Here is a 17,677-nt window from a genome sequence, read left to right as displayed (position 1 = left end):
CTTTGCAACATGGTTTTCGTGTGTTAAGATTCGAATGTTTGCCTAAACAGTTACATCTACAGTGGTCTGTTGAATTATTTCTTTGTTACCCATCCAGGATATTTTGTTTATTTGTCACTTTAATATTTTTGTAACTTTTGTAGTTGATTTTACTGTCCACTTACCAAGGAAAATGATTCTTAGAAACTGTTTCAAACAGTTACATGCTTTCTCAAGGGTGATATGTTGTTTTCTGTATAAATATAATTTGTTTTCAAAATGAAAGTCATGTGGTGGGTAATTTAATATATAGAGCAAAGATGTGTTTACAGGTAAGTATTTTTCCATATAAACAATAAAAAACTATTTCTTTGAAATATTGCATGAAAGAAAAAATGATGCAAGAACCCTTGAGATTAAACTTTTCTTTTATTTTGAAAATAACTGTAAAGTAGTAGTGCTGTATTGCTACTGACTAGTTTAGGTGGGTTCTTAAATACAGGCATGAGATAAGATTTTTAACTCCCAAATTTTCAAGAATGAGTTTTTTTAAAGATAGACCACCAAAAATATTTCACTTTTGAAATAGAAAGCACTATGTAAGCTAATATCAGGACCTATTTAGATTTAAATATTTTTTTTCACAGATAGCAGCAATAATTTATTAAGTTTGTGTCTGATAGTTCTTTAATTTCAAGACACTTTTCCTTGTCACTTCTTTTAAAATTAAATTTATTGGAGTGACATTGGTTAGTAAAATTATATAGATTTCATCCCCCTCCACTTTTAATTTCCTTTTATACTTTAAAAATAAAATCAGGTTGGGTCCATTTTCCCCAATTGTGGTACATTCTCATGACATTTTCTTAAGTTACCCTGCATTACTCTTTAAATTATGTGATAGCCTTGACTTGGCTATTTCTTAGTATAACTTTTCTTGAAAAATATGCTTATCTAGAATGGGCACAAGGTCATCATTTATGAAAGTCATTTATTGTTTTTGAATAATAGTCACTATATGAAGTGTATTGAAATCTAAAGAAAATTGATAAAAATTTAAAAATAAAATTCATCTCTATTTTCTACATTCTTCATAATCAATTATATGACAACTTTAAAATAATTTTAAGTCTTTTCATAACAACTAATAACATAAAGTACAGAAGACATCCTGTAGATTTACATACCAGTGATATTTGTATGTAAAATTTTTAGTTTTCTTTTTTAAAACTAATCTCATTTAGTTTTGCTTTTTTTTTTATCATATAGATTTTACATTTCTTTTTTTAGGTGTTTACCATTAGCTGTATATTGAGATAAGCTTCTTAGTAATGCATCTATTAAAAGGAGAAAACTGTTTCTGCAACAAAATGATTATGAAAATGAAGGCCTTTCACCCCACAACAGTCCTCTGTGTCCCTGCTGGGGCCAGGGGGCAGGGCGTGGAGAGTAGAGCAGTTGCAGTCCCCGTGTGGTTGTAAGGGTTGTCTCCTTACAGTTTGTTTTACATTTTGTTTAGATTTGTGTCGTTTAGGCAAAGATATCTGGGGGTTTCAAATCTTGAAGCTCTTCAAAAATTTACTTAAACTTGGTATTTACAAATGGGAAACTGGGCAGTGCTCACTTTGCCTTTTCTTCCCTTTGTTAGGCTCTATCCACTCGGGCCTCTTGCTGTTTCCATCATTTTTTTTCCTACTTAACTTTAATGGTTATTTGCTATTTGATCATAAATATATGTACTGTAGAGATTTATTTGCAAAGAATGAAAGTGTATTTTTATATTTTTAATGGAAAAGTTTGGATTAATTGAGAAAACATGCATTTTAATGAGGTTGAGCAGTGGAGTTTTAAAGATCAGACTCTTAGGTTTTAATTACACTGCTTGCACTTATCCTGTGTACTGTAATAGAAGTTTCGAACATTAAAACCCACTTTGCAGTACCATCTAAATTACTCATCTCATTGTTCTTGCCATACTCTTTCACTAAGCTAAGTAATATTTGTAATTATATTGGTATAAATCTAGGACTTCCCATCAGACTTAATTATAATTTTAGCACTTAGCTCAGATGGGTTAGTAACCTTTCATATAGAGGGCACAGGGATGCACTAATGCATTTAGCCTATCAATTAGCATCTCTTTTACATTTGTTCGTTATTACTATCCTCTAATAAATTAGAAGCATTTATTAACCCCCTACTAAATTCTTGTTACTGTGTCTCAGACTGGGGGGAACGGAGTGCCTGCTGCTCTCAAAGGTTGCTCTCTAGGCGACATAAGACTTAATGAGTGAGATGATAGTGAGCCGTGTAAGGATAAGGGGAGAAAAGTAGCCTTTATTACCCAGGTAATCGATAGGCGTTCTCCATGTGCCCTTGTTTAATTCTTTCACCGTGTTTTGTTCAGAGGAAGGTTACCCTATTCCTATTAAATTTGGACCATTTGCTTGACTTTTCTTTGGCTTTTCTGATGGATATATTTTTCCATCATCGCTCTAGTAAAAACTGGGTGAGGACAAACAAGAAGAAGCAAATAGCTAATTAGTCAATTTTCCATTTCATAACTGGAATTTACACACCTATGTATTTATATGTAAAATTTTTGTTTTTTTAAACTAATCTCATTTGGGGTTTTTTTTATCATATAGGTTTTGTGTGTCCATTTCTTTATTTTTTATTAAATGTATTGGGATGCAGTTGGTTAATAAGATCATATAGGTCTCAAGTGTACATTTCTTTGATACATGATCTGTGTATTGCATTGTGTGTCCACCACCCAAAGTCAAATATTTTTCTTTCAAAGTCATTATTTTCTTTCATAGTTAATGTCTGGTAGAACCTTTGATAATATTTTACACATAGTATATGTAAAAAGAATCTGTGTTTAATGCTGCTAGCTTTAATAAAAGATTCCTGGCATGAAGATAAACTTTGATACTCAGATCTTAGATATAAGATTTACCTAGATTTAAAAGTGCTTATCTGTAAACTTTATTTTGAAATTTAAAATTTTAAAATATGGAATAATTGGGAGTCTTTACTGTTACACTTATAGTGCCTTTTAGCATTTTGTGGTTCTTGAATTAATCTGTGGGACTAAGACATGCTGTTCTTTATCTTTGTTTTTTTAAAAGCACTTTTTTTTGTATTTAGAGAGTTAAACAGCATGATATTTCTTGTATTCAGAAGGATGGTCTAGGAGTCATTTGACATTTACCATTGCGTCTGAATACAAATAGAATCCAAGTGGTTTATGAAAAGAAGACACTGACTATTTCTATCAATGATTTAAATTAAATATTTGGTTGTTATGTCTCCTCTACTCTCTCTGACTCCAAGTTTATTGAAATGTTTATTTGTATTTGATATAAATCTTTTGTTATTTCACATCCAATTTGGTGTTCATTGTTTTGTCCGAGAGTCCAAAAGCAGCATGCTCTGGATATAAAAAAAAAAAAAAAAAACTGGTATGAGAAAAAATTGAATGGTTCTGACCATTTTTATAGTGATATGCTTATAATGGCTCTTTTGTTCTTTTTGGCCAGTAAGAATTAAATGAGATCTAATTGATTTCAATAGATCTTCACAAAAGATGTTTTTAGTATTTAAATTGACTACTAAAGAGGGACTTACTCTTCCCACTTTTGATTTTTAACATTAGTCATGAAAATAGAGTTCAGTCATACACACACACTCATCATCAAATGCATGATTTCTTCCATCGACAGCTGACCCTGCTTTCTCATGGATTAAGATAACAGTAGAGGATAACAATACAAGAGAAATGAAACAGCCATCAGCTAAAGGCACAAACCATAACACAAGTCAAGTTGGTTGTTAAAGTAAATTATGTTGCCAACTAGTTGATCTTGCCCAGCTAGAGATTTATTCTTTAAACTTGTATTTAAAAATTTGTTAAATATATTGAACATTCTTTAAGGAGTTAATTTGCTGTGCAAATCTGTGTTTATGTAAGTGGGCTATGGCATCAGTGAGCACTCTAAAATTTGGAGAATTTAAATCTGAGACTGTTCTGACCAGTTTCTTTCAAGTATAAAATAACATTTGCAATATGTTACTATTTCACTTGATGTATATAATACTAGTGTTTCAAATAGCAACTGTAGATATTTTCTCTTTAAATAAAACCTAAGTAACATCATTTGAAGTTGTGAACTTGTGGACCACAGCTGAGTTTAGTCCCCGAAGCTGTTTTGTTTGGATGATACACTGCATTAAGAAACATTGAATTATTTGCCAACACTTTTAACAATTGGGATAATTCACATGAAAATTGCAATCTTGGCCTTTTCTTGGGAAGGTGGCAGGTCTCACAACCCTGGGCCCAGAGTTTCTCAGGGCAGCAGTTTCCCAGGATCAGGACTGGCCGTCCCCTTCGGCTGTTCTCCGTCTCATCACCATTGCACCGAGCATGATCCTTGTTTTGTATTGTCTGTCTGTCTCCACCTAGTCTACAAATAGAATTCTCCTCTATTCAAATTCACACTGGAGAGATTTTCCATATTTCTGGTTTTAAATCCAATAGATTTTAAAGTGTATCTGGGAAAAATATATTAACAGGTAACAGAGAGTTAATCAGTCTACCCAAATTGTTTCTTCATTATTTCAGGTGTCAGAACTTTGTCCACAAGGCAGGCATTACAGGGGGAAACAGAATTCCGCTTACAATAAGTTAAAGCCTTCATTTTCATAGACTACCTTCCAAAGTGGAGAATTCACTCTTACTTAGGGTTCAAGCAAAAGTGTTGTAAAAAGGTTTCCTGAATTGTAAAGAAAATTGAACTAGTTTACTGAATTCCCTCTGACTTCAAGCCTGTGATTCAAAATGAATTTATTTGCATTGCTTAGTGTTTGAGTCATGATTCCTTTGTTTACAATTTTAGCAAAAATCCCAGTGCTGTTTGTCTCTCCTACTTTTCTGTGTGTAGCCCTTTCCCGTCTTTCAGGCACGCTCAGGTGGGACGTGCAGGGCAACAGAGCACCTCACCGCCCCATTCGGGGAGGCTGAGGGCACCCAGCGCGTGTGAAACTCGATGAGGCATTCTATAAAGATTTTTCTAACTCCCTTGATCTTCTCTGGGTGTTTATTCTGTTTCTTCTTTCAAATTTCCGTTGATTCAATAAAAAACGGTGACATTTAGAAATAAAGTTCAGAGAGGATTTGAGCAGGTGTTGGTGATATAAGGTATTTGCTGAGTGCCCATTGTGCTTTATTTCCAAGAATTGTTTTTTGACCATATGCTATATATTGTATTTGTAAGTGTTTGAAGACTGGGTGGATAATCCACCATCTTCCTGTGAATGTCATGTCACAATGGACTTAGAATCTTATTTCATTTCAATCCCCTAATATTACTTAATTCTCCTGGAGACTGGGGTTTAAAGATTGCCCAAGGGGGACAAACCTGTCCATTAAATCAGCAAGCAGAGTTGAATTTGAGTTTGAGAATATTTTGCTTTCTATTAAAGTTAAGTGGTCTGGAGGAGAGGAATATTTTTCACCTTGGAATGTCGAATGCGACGTTTGAACAGTTTCCTCCCATAAAAGCCTGAAAACTGGAAATAAAGAGGCAGAAAGAATGATGCTGACTCTTGAAGCAGCTCTGTGGTGGTGTTCGCAGCAGGACTCCCTGCCCGGGTGGAATGATGAGCACCCCTTCCGGAAACTTTCGGTGCCTAGTAATGTGGCTGGGCTGGTTAGATGGAGCTTTACCATAACTGAAGTTTTGCTTATTTCTGTAATCTAACCGTAGTTTTCTGTATGTTCTATGATATTTATTTAAATTTTTGCAAAAAGAGTAAGGGATACATTTTCTGAGTTCTGGCAAGGGTTGTAGAAATGGAACAGAGTCTTTCTGAGCTAGAGGCACTTGCTTGAGGTTGGCGTATTTTTGATACTCTCCTTTATATTTACAATAATCTGTAAGACTATTCCTGGGAGAAGAGTATGGTGTTGGGGTAACCCCTGTTCCCAAACTGTTTACAAGTGTGATGCCTCTGTGCCCTCCTATCCATTAGACCTTCTCTTTGGAGCCACGTTTGGTTTTCGGAGTGCCAGTGAGGTCAGAGCACGTATTTTTTCTCTTCTTGTTTTTGGGCTAAGGATAACAACAACTACTAGTAGCAGCTCTCATTTATTATTGTAGAATCTGTGCCATAGAATGTGCTAGTGTTTATGAACAGTGTTTTGTTCAATCTTTATAACAATCCTGAGGAAGAGATTAACCTCATTTTTAAATGAAGGAATTAAGGCCCAGAAAGCTAAGATAGCTCACGAGTAAGTGGTGCAACTGAGATTGGAACCCATTCTTGGGTTTCTTCAAAGTCTAGGCCGTGACCATGAGATGCTCACAGTCTCCCAGTACCTCATCCTACCTCAGATCTAGAGTGACGTAATGTCCCAATTTGCTAGGACCATTCCTGTTGTTTTGGAATTTTTTGAGGTTTAGCATTTCTGCTGCTGTTGCCTCCTTCTGTGTTCCAAAGTGTCCTGGTTTGGGTACTACATTATATGGTTGTCCTACCTCCGACCTCAGACTGTGCGTAATCATTCTGAACATCATTAGAATTTTACCTTCTTTTTTCTGGATGAGATATCCTTGGGTATCTTACTGTATACACAGAGATGTAGATTTTTAAAACAACTCATTATGTAATAATGAAAAATCAGTTTTTTCCCAACAACCCCATTTAGTAAGTACTGTTCACTGCCTTCTAAGTGACTTGAGGAAAAGTAGAAACTTTTGTGTCTTGTACCACACCTGGCTCTTTTTATACTTGGAATGAAAAAAATTCACAAATGAAATTTGAATAGGTATTTATTTAAGCATGCAATGACATGCATTTATTTTACATTTTTAAAAATCCATGCCTGAAGATATGTTTACTGATTTCTTTTTTAAAGGGAGGGGGAGATAGGTGGGGAGAAGAGAGGGAGAGAAACATCATTGTGAGGTGTCGATGTGAGACAAAAACATCCATCGGTTGCCTCTGGCCTGACCTGCAGAGCAAACCTGCAGCCCAGGTAGGCGCCCCGGCTGGGGACTGCAACGCACCCTTTTGGTGCACAGGACAGTGTTTCAACCAGCTGATCCCCACAGCCAGGGCTGCACATACTTGATTATATAAAAGTGCCCTCTGTCAGTCCTAGCAGATATTTTACCATTTCAGATAAAGGAGGGTACTGGGCATATACTTTAAATTGGTTATTACTGAGTTAAAAAAAAAAGAAAGTTAGCTTTATTAAAGGTTACAGTAGCTTTGGAAAAAAATGCCATAACTAATCTGTATTTATCCTAGTATATGTTACTTCAAATAACGAATGATATTTTTCTACAAAACATGAAGATTATCTGATGAAATGATTTGTGCTTTTATGCTCTGATGAAATTCTTAGTGTATTCAAAAAGCAACTATTTTCATTTTTTGGTATGTAGTTCTGATGTTGGTCCTTTCAATACCTTTATTTTTTTATCCCCCTTTCTTTTTTTTAATTTACTGTTTTATTGTTGTTAAGTACTGTTGTCCCCATTTTCACCCTACCACAGCCCCTTTCAGTTACTAAATATCATTTTTAGGGAAGTATTAATTGGTATGTGACAATTAAAGTATTAATTGGTATGTGACATTTAATCTAGTAAAATCACTTGAAAGGAAGAATCTACATGGATGCACATGTCTCAGCCTGCTGTTATTTTTAACTCCAGTTCTGGAGATGAATGGAAACTAGACTTGATGTGAACGAGATTGTCTTACTGATTTTCCATGTTTACATTATTTGGTCTTATAGAATAATGCAGATTGTTACGGTATTCCTATTATATAATGGTAATTTAAAATTTTGGCTTTTGTCTTTGGTTTCCAGTGAGCAATAATGCATAAGTAAACATTTCTGTAAATAATTAAAATAGCTTCTGTAGATTCATATTATTGGTATTCTTGGCTGTGATACTCTAAACGGTGCTACCATTTTTGTGCTTCTCAAGCAACATAAAGATGAGTAACAGATATATTAAGAATTTAGTTGCAGGACTAAAAAACGTGTTTTATGTGTTAAGAAATAAGAATTTGTGATCAAATTATGGGAAAGAACAGGACACATGCTATGTGATGGTGAGTGCAGTGCTGAATGCCAGTGAGTCTGGAGGCTTCCTAACCTAACCTCCACCTGTTTTTACCTTGCCAACAATGAAGATGATTTTCATTTATTGGTGAAAATGATAATAGCTTATTGGCTGGACAAATTTATGATCATCTGTCCCTCTCCTGCTTTCCCCAGGAGTTGTCTTATTCTTAATTCCCAACCAGAAATGATAATTAAAATAACTCACTGTTGTCAAAATTTTATAGTGTATGATAAATGAAACCCAGTAAATAGTGAAAATATGAGAAAGGTAATTAAATCTGACAATTTTCTTGTAAAAGGCTTGAGACGATAAATATCTCCTGTGATTAGTTATTAATTTCGTGCAAGAGATTTTGCTTCAGCCTAAAATATTTTATGAACAATGGCATAAAGAAATATTTTAAAAGAAGTATATACATGTTAAATCATGAAGAGGAGAATCTGCTGGAACTTGATTGGTAATAATTTAAAATGGCAGGCCTGACGTGTATGTGCCTGGCCTATTTTCCGTGTGACAGTTCTTTTAGAAATTAAGAAAGAAGACATGAAGACATGAAGAATGACAGAGTACTTTCAGCTTGAAACCTTTTGCTCCATGAAAAAGGAAAGGTTTTATGTATATCATTTATCAACTGATAAAATGTTTAATTTAAGGTAGCAGAATAGCTCCTTCCTCACTTACTGAAGTTGAAAAAAGCAAACTTGTTTCATTAACAATGATAGTTACACTAATAATAACTTCTCTTAAATTAAATGTGAATTCTTTTATATTTAAAGCAAAGATGGAATAACGTGTTTGTGATGAGTTGCTGCATCGTGTCACTGTCCAACTGAATCCAACATACATCACTTTGTTGGTGGCGTGTCGTTGTGTGGCTGCATAGTGTTTTGTTTATTAGTCTCTCTCCTTGTAAGGGGCTGGGGGCAGTGCCTTCATCTTTGGGCCTCCGTCGCCACCTAAGCCCCTGACACCTTGCACAGGGCTTGGCTCAGAGAAGTAATTTAATACTTGCCTGTTGGGAGAACTATATAAGTGCTTCGTTGGTAGGATATATAAATCTGCTTTTAAACATGGCTTGAACTTTGGCTGAAATCCAGGCAATTTTCTTCTAGATTTACTTATTTCTGAATAAGGTTGCTTCTTAATCGAGTGAGGATTTCATGTCATTGTCTGGATTCAGAGAGAGCTTGCTTTTCTGTATGGCATGCCATATACCTGAGAACTGGAGCCTCGTCTTGTGTTTTTGTTTGTTTGTTTTAACAATAAACAACATTTTAATGTTGAATCATTGGGTTTTACCCTTTTAATAAGGTCTTTGGAATTCTTTTAAATGAAGAACTAGAAACTTCACTTTCTTTTCATATGTAATGATACCTTGTATTAAATTGACAGGAGGCAGAGAAGACACAGCTTTTTTCTGCTTCTGGTGAGAAGAGCATGGCCGTGTGAGAAACAGTGTTGCAGATTTTCCCTTAACTCGTCTTGTAGCACCATTAAGTGGTACTCTTTAAATGTATGTTTAATATTTGGTTATTTGCCACTGTGAACCCAATCATACTGATTAAGGCGCTGTTCACATTAGAACAATTATCTGGTTAATTGCTCTGCTGCAAAAATAGGCTAAAAAATCATCAAAACATCAAGTTGTGAAAGCACTGGCAGGAGTTTCAAAGCTGCCTCGCACACCTACTGCAAATCGCATCAGCAAAGCAATTAATTTGGGCTAATTGCTTTTCTGTTCCTTCAAGATGCACTTTGGAACCATCTTTTGAAATTGTGGCAATTAAGATTAGTAAGCAATATAATTAAAGAACGTTAGAATAGTCACTATTTTTCAAAAGTGGTAACTATTGCATGTGAACCTATATATTGTATCGGTCACCCATGTAGGACTTTGAAATAATTAAAGCAAAATAAAAGTATTATAGTCATTTACACAATTTTCTTAAACAATAGGTTGAGTAAATTACCCGTTACAAAACTGTAGCATGGGGTCATCTTTAATTCCTGGTTATCAATTAGAATCATCTAATTTCAACAATTCACGCTAAGGTGTGCCATCAGAGGAGAAATACCCAGCTACCAGTGGTGTTTTCTCTAGATGAATGTGTATGTGGTTTCTCATGTATCTCCCCATAATGTAATTAGGGCTTTGAAGTGTATAAAAATTAGAGTAAGCACACTTCATATTATTGAAATGTTCTGTTATTTGGTATTATAATTTTTTTTGGGGGGGTTGGTATTATAATTTTGATAGCACCAGTTTGCCTGAAGTTGAAAATCAATTGAGTTCCTAACTGTTTCTCTATAAAGCAGGGTTTTAATACTGATCAGCAGATCATCAGCTGAAAAAAATGTCAAGTTTAGGATTCAGTTCTTCACTGGAAAATAGAAATGTTATAAATGGTGGAAATAGCCATTCCCCAACCTGTGTCTCTTTTCACTGTGTTATTAAACAGCAAGTAGCTCTTTCTTCCACTTCTTTCCTCCTTAAGGAGCAATTCTTTTTTTTTTTTACATTTTATTTATTTATTTATTTAATTTAATTCTTGTTCAAGTACAGGTTTCTGTCTTATATTCCCAGCCCTGCCCGCCCCCCGTCCAGTGCTCCCCACCTCCCTCCCATTTCCACCCCCCACCCTTAGTTATTGTCCATGTGTCCTTTATACTTGTTCATGTGAGTCCATCCCCTTTTCCCCTATGATTCTCTCCCTTCTCCCCTCTGGACCCTGTCAGCCTGTTCCATATTTGAGTGTCATTGGTCATATTTTGCTTGCTTGTTTGTTTTGTTGTTTAGATCCCTGTTAACAGTGATATCATATGGTATTTGTCTTTCACCGCCTGGCTTATTTCGCTCAGCATAATGCTTTCCAGTTCCATCCATGATGTTGCAAAGGGTAGGAGCTCCTTCTTCCTTTCTGCAGCATAGAATTCCATTGTGTAAATGTACCATAGCTTTTTGATTCAGTCATTTACCGATGGGCATCTAGGTTGCTTCCAACTCTTGGCTATCGTAAATTGTGCTGCTATGAACATCGGGGTGCATAGGTTCTTTTGGATTGGTGTTTCAGGGTTCTTAGGATATACTCCCAAGAGTGGAATTGCTGGGTCAAAAGGTACGTTCATTTTTAGTTTTCTTAGAAAATTCCATACTGTTTTCCATAGTGGTTGTACCAGTCTGCAATCCCACCAACAGTGAACTAGAGTCCCCTTTTCCCCACAACCTCTCCAGCACTTGTTGTTTGTTTCTTTGTTTATGATAGCCAATCTGACTGGTGTTAAGTGGTATCTCATTGCGGTTTTAATTTGCATCTCTCTGATAGCTAGTGATATCGAGCATCTTTTCATGTGTCTCTGGATTCTCTGTATGTCCTCCTTGGAGAAATGTCTGTTCAAGTCCTCTGCCCATTTTTTGATTGGGTTGCTTGTCTTCTTTGAGTGGAGCCGAATGAGTTCTTTGTATATTTTGGAGATTAAACCCTTATCTGAGGTATCATTGGCAAATATGTTTTCCCAAGCTGTTGCTTCTCTTTGTATCTTGATACTGTTTTCCTTAGCCATGCAGAAGCTTTTAATTTTGATGAGATCCCATTTGTTTATTCTTTCCTTTATGTTCCTTGCTCTAGGGGACGTATCAGTAAAAATATTGCTGCGTGGAATATCTGAGATTTTCTTGCCAAGGCTCTCCTCTAGGGTTTTAATGGTTTCACGGCTTATATTTAAGTCTTTTATCCACCTTGAATTTATTTTGGTGTATGGTGTAAGTTGGTGCTCAAGTTTCATTTTTTTGCATGTAGCTGTCCAGTTCTCCCAACACCATTTGTTGAAAAGGCTGTCTTTACTCCATTTTATGTTATTGCCCCCTTTGTCGAATATTAATTGACTGTAGAGAGTTGGGTTTATTTCTGGGCTCTCTGTTCTATTCCATTGGTCTATGTGCCTGTTTTTGTGCCAGTACCAGGCTGTTTTGATTACAGTGGCCTTGTAATACAGTTTGATATCAGGTATTGTGATCCCTCCTACTTTGTTCTTCTTTCTCAAAATTGCAGCAGCTATTCGGGGTCTTTTCTGGTTCCATATAAATTTTTGAAGTGTTTGTTCTATGTCTGTGAAATACGCCATTGGTACTTTAATAGGTATTGCATTGAATCTGTAAATTGCTTTGGGTAGTATGGACATTTTGATGATGTTAATTCTTCCAATCCATGAACACGGTATATGTTTCCATTTATTTGTGTCTTCCTTGATTTCTTTCTTCAGTGTTGTGTAGTTTTCTGCATACAGGTCTTTTACCTCCTTGGTTAGGTTTATTCCCAGATATTTTATTTTTCTTTTTGCTATATCGAATGGGATTTTTTTCCTGATTTCTGCTTCTGCTGCTTCATTGTTGGTATACAAAAATGCCTTTGATTTCTGGATATTAACTTTGTATCCCGCTGTTATGCCAAATTCATTTATTAGTTCCAGCAGTTTTTTGGTAGAGGCTATAGGGTTTTCCATGTACACTATCATGTCATCTGCAAACAATGCCAGTTTTGTTTCCTCCTTTCCGATTTGGATGCCTTTTATTTCCTTTTCTTGTCTGATCGCTGCAGCTAGAACTTCTAATACTATATTGAATAGAAGTGGTGAAAGTGGGCAACCTTGTCTTGTACCTGATCTTAGTGGAAAAGCTTTTAGTTTTTGCCCATTGAGTATGATGTTGGCTGTAGGTCTTTCATATATGGCCTTTATTATATTGAGGAATGTTCCCTCTATTCCCACCTTGCTGAGTACCTTTATCATAAATGGGTGTTGTACCTTATCAAAAGCTTTTTCCGCATCTATTGATATGACCATGTGGTTTTTGTCTTTGCTTTTGTTTATTTCGTGTATTACATTTATTGATTTGCGTATATTGAACCATCCTTGCATCCCCGGGATGAATCCCACTTGGTCATGGTGTATGATCTTTTTGATGTATTGTTGGATGCGATTTGCCAATATTTTGTTGAGGATTTTAGCATCTATGTTCATCAGTGATATTGGTCTGTAATTTTCTTTCTTTGTTGTGTCTCTATCTGGCTTTGGGATTAGGGTGATGCTGGCTTCATAGAAAGAGTTGGGGAGTTTTCCCTCCTTTTGGATTTTTTGGAATAGTCTGTGAAGAATAGGGGTTAGCTCTTCCTTAAAAGCTTTGTAGAATTCTCCTGTGAAACCATCTGGCCCAGGGCTTTTGTGTGATGGGAGTTTTTTGATTACTTCTTCAATTTCATTTGCTGTTATTGGCCTGTTCAGGTTTTCTGCTTCTTTTTCATTGAGTTTTGGAAGATTATATTTTTCTAGAAATTTGTCCATTTCACCCAGGTTTTCAAATTTCTTGGCATACAGTTCCGCATAGTAATTTCTTACAATCCTTTCTATTTCTGTGGTATCAGTTGTAATCTCTCCTCTTTCATTTCTGATTGTGTTTATTTGTGTCCTCTCTCTTCTTTTCTTAATGAGCCTACTTAAAGGTTTGTCTATTTTGTTTATCTTTTCAAAAAACCAACTCCTGGATTCATTGATCTTTAGAATTGTGCTTTTAGTCTCTATGTCATTTAATTCTGCTTTGATCTTGGTTATTTCCTTCCTTCTACTTGCTCTGGGCTGTCTTTGTTGTTGTTCCTCGAGTTCTTGCAGGCGTTGGGTTAGGTTGTTTGTTTGAAATGTTTCTATCCTCTTTAGGTGAGCCTGTATCGCTATGAACTTCCCTCTCAGGACTGCCTTCACTGTGTCCCATAAATTTTGGGTTGTGGTGAGTTCATTTTCATTTGTTTCAAGGAGTTTTTTGATTTCCTCCCTAATTTCAATCTTGACCCATTCATTGTTCAATAGCCTACCATTCAGTCTCCATGATTTTGGGTGTTTTGGGTTTTTTCCTGTGGGGTTGGTTTCCAATTTCAGTCCCTTGTGATCAGAGAAGATGCTTGGTATGATTTCTATTTTCCTGAAGTTGTTGAGACTGGTTTTGTGTCCTATCATGTGATCTATCTTTGAAAATGTTCCATGTGCGTTTGAAAAGAAAGTGTATTTAGTTTCTTTGGGATGGATGGCTCTATATATATCAATTAGGTCCATTTCTTCTAGAGTGTCGTTTAATGCTGCTATATCTTTGTTGATATTTTGTTTGGAAGATCTGTCCATTTTTGACAGTGGGGTGTTAAAATCCCCTACTATAATTGTGTTGCTGTCAATATCTTTCTTGAGGTCCTCTAGGATTTTCTTTATATATTTGGGTGCTCCTGTGTTGGGTGCATATATATTTATGATGTTAATGTCTTCTTGGTGGATTCTTCCCTTGAGTATTATGAAGTGACCTTCTGGGTCTCTCTTTATAGCCTTTTTTTTGAAGTCTATTTTGTCTGATATGAGGATTGCTACCCCGGCTTTTTTTTCATGTCCATTTGCTTGGAAAATTTGTTTCCATCCTTTCACTTTCAGTCTGTGGTGGTCTTTTGTCCTCAGGTGAGTCTCTTGTAGGCAGCATATGTGTGGGTCATGCTTTCTTATCCATTCAGCTATTCTATGTCTCTTAATTGGTGCATTTAATCCATTTACGTTTAAAGTTATTATCGAAAGGTACTTATTCATTGCCATTTATGTACCTGTGTTCCTCTCTGTCTCTCTCTTTTCCTTCCTTTCCTTAAAGCAGCCCTTTTAGTAATTCTTGTAGAGCAGGTTTTGTGGAGGCGTATTCTTTTAGACTTCTTTTGTCTTGGAAGCTCTTTATTTGGCCTTCTATCTTGATTGAGAGCCTTGCTGGATAAAGCAGTCTCGGTTGTAGGCCTCTGTTTCTCATTACTTGGAATATTTCCTGCCATTCTTTTCTTGCTTGGAATGTTTCCGTTGAGAAGTCATTAGCCAACCTTATTGGGACCCCCTTGTATGTTACTTCCTTTTTCTCCCTTGCTGCCTTTAGGATTCTCTCTTTGTCCTGGAGTTTTGCCATTTTAATGATGATGTGTCTTGCAGTAGGCCTCTTTGGGTTCCACCTGCCTGGGACTCTCTGCGATTCCTGGATTCGTGTGACTTTCTCTCCCCTCATCTTAGGAAAATTTTCTGTTATTACTCTTTCAAGTAGGTTTTCTATCCCTTGTTCTTCTTCTTCCCCTTCTGGTATTCCTATTATTCGGATATTATTACGTTTCATATTGTCTTGTATTTCTCTTAGACTCTCCTCATTTTTTCTGATTCTCTTTTCCATTACCTCGTCTGTCTGGGAGATTCTTTCTACCTTGTCTTCGAGCTCGCTTATGCGGTCCTCCGCCTCATCAATCCTACTCTTCATACCTTCTACTGTGTTCTTCAATTCAGAAATTGTATTTTTCATTTCCTCTTGGCCTTTGCTGATGGCTTCTATTTCCTTTTTCATGCTGGTATAATTTGTGGAGAGTTCATTGTAGCTCCCCTGTAGTTTCTGGTAGTTCGTTGTAAGCTCTTTGAATTTCCTGATAACCAGTGCTTTGAATTCCACATCTGATAGTTGACTGGCCTCTATTTCATCTAACATTCTTTCTGTGGCTTCCTCCTTTTCTTTCATTTGGGGATTGTTTCTTTGTCTCCCCATTGTTTGTGCTGCTCTTCTCATTGGCCTCAGCTTCTTGGATTGATCTGTTCTGGTACCCTGAGTTTATGGCGTGAACTCCTGTGGTAGGATACCTGTGGAATTCAGTGGTGCAGTCTCCTGTAGGTATCTTGGTCTTCTCTGCTCTCTCTACTCCTCCGGTTGGTGTCCAGCGAGTCAACCCGTTTGGTCTCACTAACTGCAGCAGCCTGAGGGGCTGTTATTGTGGCTCTTCTCGCGCCTTGGTACACTCAACTGGTCTTGCCAGTACCCCCCAAGATCCAGACTGGCGCCTCTCACCCGCACCCTACTGAGAGCAGATTTTCTCCCAGGCTTCCCAGCCCTGGTCTGACATGAGGGTGCACGCTCCCAGCCTGGCTTTCTTGTTCTCGTAGGCTTGGGTGTGGACCTTTCCCTGTGTTGTGGCTGAATACACAGGGCAACTCACAATTCTCCCACACCCAACAGCAACAGCCCGACTCCCTGTGTTTCCCTGTCTGCGCCGACTGAGTAGGGGTGAAGCTGGTGACTGGCTCTCTTCCAGGGGCCCAGCCAGCAGCCAGAGACTCCCCGAATTTATTCGCCAGCCAGTGCAGGTCCTGTGCCACAGGGATCACCTGGGCGACTCTCAATTCCCCAAGCCGAGGGTCGGCGCAGACCCCGCCCCACCGGAAAAGCACGGGCGACTGGCAGTTCCCCGAGGCCCCTCGGGACGGGGAGGTGCGCACTACCCGCGGTCCAGGAAACCAGGGCGCGCGCGCAGCTGTAGGAGCCCTCGCCCGCGATGGCGCGGGTCGCCCGGGGACCGGGGAGGTGCGCGCTACCCGAGGTCCAGGAAACCGGGGGCCCGGGGGGCGTGCGCGGCTGTAGGAGCCCGCCGGCGATGGCGCGGGCCACTCGGGAACCGGGGAGGCGTGAGCGACTTGCAGCTGGTCAAGCTGAAGATCAATGCTTGACTCACAGTGTCTCCTAGTCTGCGCCAGCTGAGCAAGGATTCAGACGGTCTGCACAGCCTCGCCACCGGCGAGCAGGGATGGAGCTGATCTGTGCCGGCTGAGTAGGGATGGAGCTCGAAACTGACCCACTTCTGGAGGCCCTGACAGCAGTCCGAGATTCCCCGGGACTGCTCGCAGGCAGGCACGGGCCCCTCGAAGCAGGGAGTGCTCTGGCAACTCTCAGTTCTCCCAAGCCAGCAACCTGACTCCACGGGTTATCGGAGCTTGCTTCTGAATGCTCACTCCTCTCTCTGCCACTACTGGAAGACCGATCTCTTATGGTGTTTTCCAATCTGCGCCCTGCCAGACAGGGGTGGTGCCGGTGACCAGTTCTCTCCCAGAGTCGGTGTTGCCCACCCTGGTTCTCAGAGACGGGGGCGGCCGGCCAGGGCCCTGGGTTGGCCTGGCGGGTGTGGGGAGGGCCCGCCACCGCCTCTGTGCTGCTCCCTCGTACCTTGTTGATCTGCGGTCATCTCCTCTCCTCAACCTCTGGTCATTCAGTGTCCGCTACAGTCTCTGGAGTCCTGCCTTCTTATATGCTGGGTCCCAGTTTGGCATCTGCTGTGCTCTTCCGCAGATCAGCCAGGTCCTTCTCCGGCGCGTGGGGAGAAGCGAAATCCTTTGTCCTACTCCACCGCCATCTTCCCCGATCCTCTTAAGGAGCAATTCTTATACAGTATGTTTAGTGGCATGTCCTCCCCCATGAAATTCTCTGAAGCACACAGATGGTGTTTCATGAAGGACGGTGGCTGTTGAAATGAATCTGTTTGAGACACATGTGCTAAAGGAAGACCTAGGGGCAGAGATCACTTCCGTGACTCTCTGGGTTGTGAGAAGAAATTTAGAAAGATATTCTAAAAATGAGGTTAGAATACTGAAACAACAATGAAATAATATAAAAAAAAGAAAAAAAGGTTAGCTACAATAAATTAAAATAAATTCAAGTTCTGGTTTGGCATTCTACTGTTTGT

At 38.3% G+C, this 17,677-nt stretch overlaps 1 protein-coding gene across 1 annotated transcript in view; it reads left to right on the top strand.

The window, feature by feature from the left end:
* Nucleotides 1–17,677, top strand: part of FBXL17 (F-box and leucine rich repeat protein 17) — a 480,048-nt gene that overhangs the window by 169,486 nt on the left and 292,885 nt on the right. The gene's annotated exons all lie outside the window — the stretch shown is intronic.

This window comes from Sturnira hondurensis, unplaced genomic scaffold (genome assembly GCF_014824575.4).
Source record: "Sturnira hondurensis isolate 20B ecotype Veracruz unplaced genomic scaffold, ASM1482457v3 Scaffold0021354, whole genome shotgun sequence".
Lineage (NCBI taxonomy): Eukaryota > Metazoa > Chordata > Mammalia > Chiroptera > Phyllostomidae > Sturnira > Sturnira hondurensis.
Note: the sequence above shows the minus strand (reverse complement) of the source record. Positions and strands in the feature narration are given on the sequence as shown.